We start from the raw sequence: 7,131 nt of genomic DNA, 5'->3' as shown, positions 1-7,131 counted from the left end.
GCTACAAATGCTATGTATATTTTAAAGCTGATACAAGTAAAGGAGAAGCAGAGATAAGAGCAGCACTACCTTCCACACCGCAACTCTTTTTCACAGTTTGCGAGCATGGTGTGGATGCACAGTGGGGGTACAGAAGCATGAGAATGAGTCGGTGGGTAAAAAAAAACTCCTATATAAATAAATAAAGAAAGGATGCCACTGTTGCTATACAGAGCGAGAGGCTTAGTAGTCTCCTGAAATCCTATTGGCCGGCCTGTTGCCATGTGCTCAGCAGTCAGCAGAGATGCTGCTAACAAATCAAGGAAATGTTCTAATATTAGACTGTATGTTTCTAGGCAGCAGGAGCCCCTGACCTCTCAACTCCGGCAGCGTTACGTTCCACTTCACAGATCAGCATAATGAAAGAAGTGGTGTGGAAGTAACTGCTTAAAAAAATGTTCCGGCACTGTGGACAAAACAGAGGACCCAACCCCCCTACACCCCAACCACCTCCATGGTATCCCACCCCATATGATCGCTGTAACAAGCACAGAAGGAAAAGAGTCATCATCACTGTAGAATAAGATGTTGGCTGTCAGTGCACTTTTTATTTATTTTTACATTTTGTATAATGTCTTTTCTTTGTTTTTGATGAATGTTTATTATTGAGAAAATGCATTTAAGACGTTTAAGACTTGGTGAAGAGAGAGAATAAAAACATAGATAAATCAAGAAAATGATCATATTATGTCACTCATTATCAGTTGCCATGCATATCGCTTGTACTGTCTGTATTACTATTTTTTCTAATAAACTGCTAAATAATTACGCTTCTGAATTGATGCCAGGGCTTCTACCAGTGCATATTTTACTAATCTAAGAGCTGAGTGTGGAAGAGCTCCTTGTCGAGTCCTTAACATATTTACAGGGGTCAGCTTGTTAAGTAATGCAGACCCAATGGATTTTTAATAGGACTTTTTCCTTGTCAAATGACGGGATTAGTAAGTTATGGATTTTACAGTACCTCAGGTATGAATTAACTATGTGGATAGCTCATACATACAAGTGTATACATATACATTTATTTTTACATATTTATACATATACAAGTACATACATTTATTTTCATGAGTTTATTTTCCAGTAGTGCATAAGGCATGGAAAAAATATGGCATCACAGCTCTTGGAGGATGGTTATCCGGCCATTTCATTTTGTAGAAAGAGAAAACACGTGTGTGTGTGTGTGTGTGTGAAATATATTTTGTTGTTTATAAGTTTGTTGTAATTAAAGGTGTTCCCATCTATGTAGATCAGGTAAAAGAATTATGGATTCACCTTGTAATTTGCATTTCTAAAATAAATACTAGTACAAATATGCTAATTATATTTAGAGAGATATAAGAGATACAGTACAAAACTTCACTATTAAACCATGAATTTACAGCTCAACAACTGCTTTTAGGGGTTGGATTGGGCAACTAGAATCAACTCCATCCTGATGTGTGTGGATACATTGGGTTCTGTCCCACAGCTTTAAACTACCATGCAAATGTAAATGTGGGCAGAACACTTTATAGCTCTCGAAGCATGTTATTACTTAAGTAAGATATAATAGACACCTGAAGGAAGCTGAATTTTCGAGTTGGGATATTAAACAAAGTCCTGCTGTAGTATTATTAGGTCAATTCTCAATTAAGTTAAGTAAACTATATAACTGATCGAATTTGCTTTTCATAGCCAAGCACACACAAGAGGAACAGATTCAACTTTCTTCTGAGCAAATGCCACATGATTTTTAACGTTAGATTAGGTAGAGATGAAAATGAGGAGACTGGATATTTTTACTCTAAGCTGGGACTGGCCACACTAACCTACTGAAAATTGACCCCCCCCCCCCCCACCCCCCCCCCCCCCCCCCACCCCCCCAGTCTATTCATTCATTCATTCTTTGTACCGCTTTGTCCATTACGGGTCACGGGGGAGGATCGTCAATACGATACATCTTTATAGCGATGTCAAAATTAACACAATACGCTAACAGTTTAATCTGTGGAATTAATACTCTAATTTTAATGCATGAACAACAAAGTTATTACTCATACCATAAAAATAAGAATTTGGCATTTCCTCAGCAGGAGATGCTGATTTTTGGGATGTTGGTGCCTTGGGCTGCAGGTTCACTATGAGATCTTTAAGGAGAGACTGAGAATTTATAATCTGGAGTTTAGAAATGCAAGATCATCTTTCTTTTCTGACATCATTGCTAAGAACAGCTATAATGCTCGTGCCTTGTTTTTAACTGTTTACAGGGTAGCCAACCCTCCTGTGTCAGTAACCCTGGAACTTCTACCCAACCAGGTCTGTAATGAGTTTGCTTCTTTTTTTTACTGACAAAATTTAGAAAATCAGGCAGTCAGTCAGTGCTTCCATGCCAGGGCAGGACATATGTCCCTGTGTCCACTCAGAGACATGAACAACATGACATGCTTTTCTCCAATCAATCCTAAAAACCTGAAAACCACCACTTGCTGTCTTGATGCCCAACAGGGTTTTTAAATAATGTTTCAGAATGCATGGCTTTAGATATCTTACAGATTGTAAACATGTCTCTGCTTTCAGGTGTCTTCCCTCAGGCCCTAAAAACAACCATCATCAAGCCACTACTAAAAACAAAAAATAAGGTAGACTCGTCTTTCATGAGCAGCTACAGGACGAACTCAAAAAAAAACCTCCCCTTTCTTAGTAAGATTACAGAAAAATCTGTCTTTAAGCAGCTACACAACTTCCTGACACTAAATAACTGTTTTAATGTCTACCAGTCAGGTTTTTGGCCACACCACAGCACTGAGACTGCTCTAGTTAAGGTCTTTAATGACATCTGCTTGAGCACAGATAGCGAAAACATTTCAGTCCTGGTACTGCTGGATCTCAGTGCTGCATTTGACACGGTTGACCATAACAGCTTGTGTCTATAGGTAACTATTAATCTGAGCAAACCAAAATAACCTGTGGAGTTCCCCAAGGCTCCATTCTGGGGCCACTGCTGTTCAACATCTGCATGCTGCCACTCAAATTATGAAAAACAACTAAATATGTTACCACAGTTATGCTGATGACACGAGAGTTGCAAAGGGGAGGAAAATTTCCAGTAAATTTCCGATAACCTTCCAGAAACATTCTATGGGAAGTTAAGCTGGGGAAGTTTGGAAATTTTTGGCACTTAATGTGCTGCTGCATTTTTTTATGTATTTTTTATGAATGTCTTTGCACAATATTTACACACGTACAAAGACTTTCCTTCGACATTAGTTTGTGTGAAATGCCTCCACACATCAGATGGCAAACATGACATTTTTCTGTAAAATAAGATAAGAAAAAGGCTTTTATAAACACTAATGCAACAGCATGAACAGATATTTAGTTAACATCTGGAGTTTTCTTCAAAAGATTTTACAATTGATGTGTAAAATAAATTTACCCCATAATATTATGAAAACTTAGTTGACTTTATGTAGTTCGTGTGATGGAGGAATGCACAGTGCATGTAGGGAGTGTGGCCTCAAAAATCCTGCTCTAAGCAGTGTGCTGTGTGCATGTGATTGAATGGCATAGATATTCAACTGTGCTTGCATTAAATCTGGTTGTTTTAGCCAAGATTATGCTACAATATATTTTCCTCAACTATATTTAAGTTCCCTGTTAAGTGAATAAACCTAAATTTAGTAAAATTCTGGTTAATTCCCATACATTCCCATTAATTTCCATATATTCCTGTTAATTCCCATTGAAAGTTTCCAACTTTGAAAATTCATCTAATTTTGCAACCCTTGATGACACACAAATCTATAAAATCGTCTCACTAGTAGACTGTAGTCCGATCCAAACTCTGATCAACTGCATCAAACAAATTAAAGATTGGGTGTTTCAGAACTTCCTTCCGTTAAATGAAGACAAAACTGAAACAATAGTTTTTGGAGCCAAGGAAGAAAGATTAAAGGTCAGTACCCAGCTTCAAACAGCTAAGTTTAAAACTAACAATCAAGTCAGAAATCTGAGAGAAGTCCTGGACTCAGACCTGAATTTTAGCAGTTATATTAAGACAGTTGTGAAGTCAGCCTATTATCACTTAAAGAACATATTGAGGATTGAGGGACTGATGTCACAGCTGGATTTAGAAAAACTTGTCCATGCATTTATCTTTAGTAGACTGGACTACTGTCAGGCTGTCCTCACAGATCTCCCTAAAAAGTCCATCAGACAGCTGCAGTTAGTCCAGAACGCTGCTGCTCAAGTCCACACTAAGACCAAAAAAGTGAATTATATAACTCCAGTCCTCAGATTCTTACACTGGCTTCCTGTCTGTCAAAGAAATTACTTTAAAATCTTGCTGTTAGTTTACAAAGCACTGAATAGTTTAGGGCCAAAATACATTCAGGATCTTCTGGTACGCTATGAACCAACCAGATCCCTTAGGTTATCAGGGTGAAATCTACTTTCTTTTCCTAGAGTCAAAAATAAATGCTCCTCACATGTGGAATAAGTTTCCAGAAATCTGCTGAAACTCTCAGCAGTTTTAAATCTGGGTTAAAATTTATTTGCTACCTTTTTTCAAAACAAATGTTAAAGGGATAGTGCACCCAAAAATGTGTTGTTTTTTTTGTTTAGCTGTAAACAAGTCTTACTTAACTGTGATGAAAAACACTTATACTGTTGATAAAATTTGTTGTTTTTTTTTTTTTTTTTTACGGGATTTTGTGGGTAAAAAAATGGCTCATAACGCCCCCTACAGGGTAAATTTTGTTGTTTTTTTTTTTATGCTGTACAGTCGTATTGGTGCTTCTCCATGTCATCAGAAATTTTTAAAAACCTCACAACCCCGTCCCTCCAGATGCAGATTTGTAATTTTGAGGGGTGTAAAAGTAACACCGGACTTTATTCTTTTCCTGCTGATCCTAATCTGGTGAGAGATAGCAGCTCAAATCGTAGCAGCGACAACATACAGCGGCACTTCCTGCAGCTGCCACAACCTGACGCGAGTCTCCACAGCTTTCCAGAGCCTGCTGGAGCTGCTGACAGGCCAGTATAACAGCGCTAAGGGCTCAGACTGACACGATTCAGAACCACCTTGTTCATGTGTAGCTGAGGAGAATCAGGAGGGAAAAAGTCTTCCACCTCAAAGACCGTCTGTGTTGAAGCTGCTTTGTGAATCTCGCTTTCCATCTATCTAGTGGCCACTGAGATGCTGTCTGTCAATCATTTCTGACTGTGTATCCCGACCCGCCCACTCTCCACTCCCTGATCACCCTACAATTCCCACCCCAACTCTTGCAGTTTCCGGCATTTTTCAAATTCGGCAGTGGGTGGAGTTACACAAAAAGTAGGGGGTGTAGCATAAACTGTAGATAAAAGATGGACGGAGCCTCCGTGACGTCACCCGTAGGTTTCTGAAAAGCAAAAGTGAAGCTCATTGGGCATTCCCACCGTCTTGGTAGCGTCACGCGTGTCATTAGACCCGGAAAATCCAAACATGGGCAAAGAGGTCGAGCTGAGAGGGGCACTGTGAAAGTGGGGGGTGGATGATTGACCCAATAAACTCCAAGCTGCCTGTAGCTAAGTGCTAACCAAGCTAACCCCGAGAAACGGTAGCTAACCAGCTAACGAAGGTAGCCGGCCTAAAGCTAAGGCATGCTGTTAGCCGGCTAAAAACCGCTGTTGTGCTGCACTCTCCCTTCTTTCCATGGATATTGGATACCTGTCAATCAAAAGGACACGCCCCTAATTATGCCGAATTTCAAGTTTAAATAACATCCAAACGGATGAGTTAGAAAAAAATTCACCCCCCTCACAGTTGTCGGTAAGGTAAACCTGACCTATTAATCCTAAAATGGATTTTTTTTAACAGGCTTTAAACATGTTTATTTCTGCTGTGAAGTTGGCCTTTTTAACATGGGAGTCTATGGGATTTGCTCTGTTTTGGCCCTAGTGGATGAGGGGTGAACTGCAATTTTTTTGCACTTCTGTATAGGCTTCACATTTTACAGGTGGAGGCTACTGCTTGGGGTGTAGTTACACTTTAAATTCCCCACACTGGAACTTTATTTCTTGCATTTGATCTATTTTATTTTAGCTTTTTTCTTTCTGTTTTTATTTTATTCCCTTCAAAGTTTGGTTTTAATGCACGTGTTATTGCTACCTGCACCCCATTGTAATGCTTTAATGTTTTATGTAAAGTAATTTGAATTGTCTTGTATATGAAATGTGCTATAGGCCTACCGATAAAACTACTTTGGCCTCCTTATTTATTGTGATTCTGACAGTTAAGCCTTACACACACACACACACACACACACATATATATATATATATATATATATGTATGTATGTATGTATACACACACACACATTCCTACTATAAAGGACTGCTTTTCTAATCCTGAACCACAGGCTGTAAATAAACCCTAATTGTGTATATATATATATTTATATATATATATATATATATATATATATATATATACCACTCGTATATATATATATATATATATACGAGTGGTTAGAAATACAGCTATAGTGCATGAAAGTGTTAGCAAATGCATCATTACCTTTTTCCCCATTTCTTGGCAGCAGACGTTTTCCACCTTTGTTGGCATTGTGGTACATTTGCCAAACGTACACATATTAACAGGGACATGTACAAATATATAAGTGAAAGATGGCAAACAATGTTTTATCGGAGTAAAGCTGGTAAGCAGAGTATTTACGAAGTAGATAGGTCCTGCTGCATTCCTTGCTTCGGGTTGCTGAGTGGTTGACTCTCATTTTCGGGGTCTGATTCGGACTCGAACATGTACAGTTGTATTTTTTGTGCTGAAATTGTTTACTGATTATTTTTATTACTTCGGTTTATATACCAGGTCTGCCAGTGTTTCTATATGGCGAACACAGCGCGCGCTCCCAACACCTACTCCCGGCAGTTGACCAATCAGAGGCATCAGGGGGAGGGGGGCTCAGGGCGAAAGCGTCTGCTTGTTTCTGGCAGACGCCCATGTGAACTCACATATTCAAATAAATTACCTGAAATTAGCACAATAGAGCCCCTTTAAGATTTAAAATCAAAGAAAACACAAATCAATATTAAAGTGAATATTTTTA

This window comes from Melanotaenia boesemani, chromosome 14 (assembly GCF_017639745.1).
Source record: "Melanotaenia boesemani isolate fMelBoe1 chromosome 14, fMelBoe1.pri, whole genome shotgun sequence".
NCBI lineage: Eukaryota > Metazoa > Chordata > Actinopteri > Atheriniformes > Melanotaeniidae > Melanotaenia > Melanotaenia boesemani.
This window is presented reverse-complemented; position numbering follows the sequence as displayed.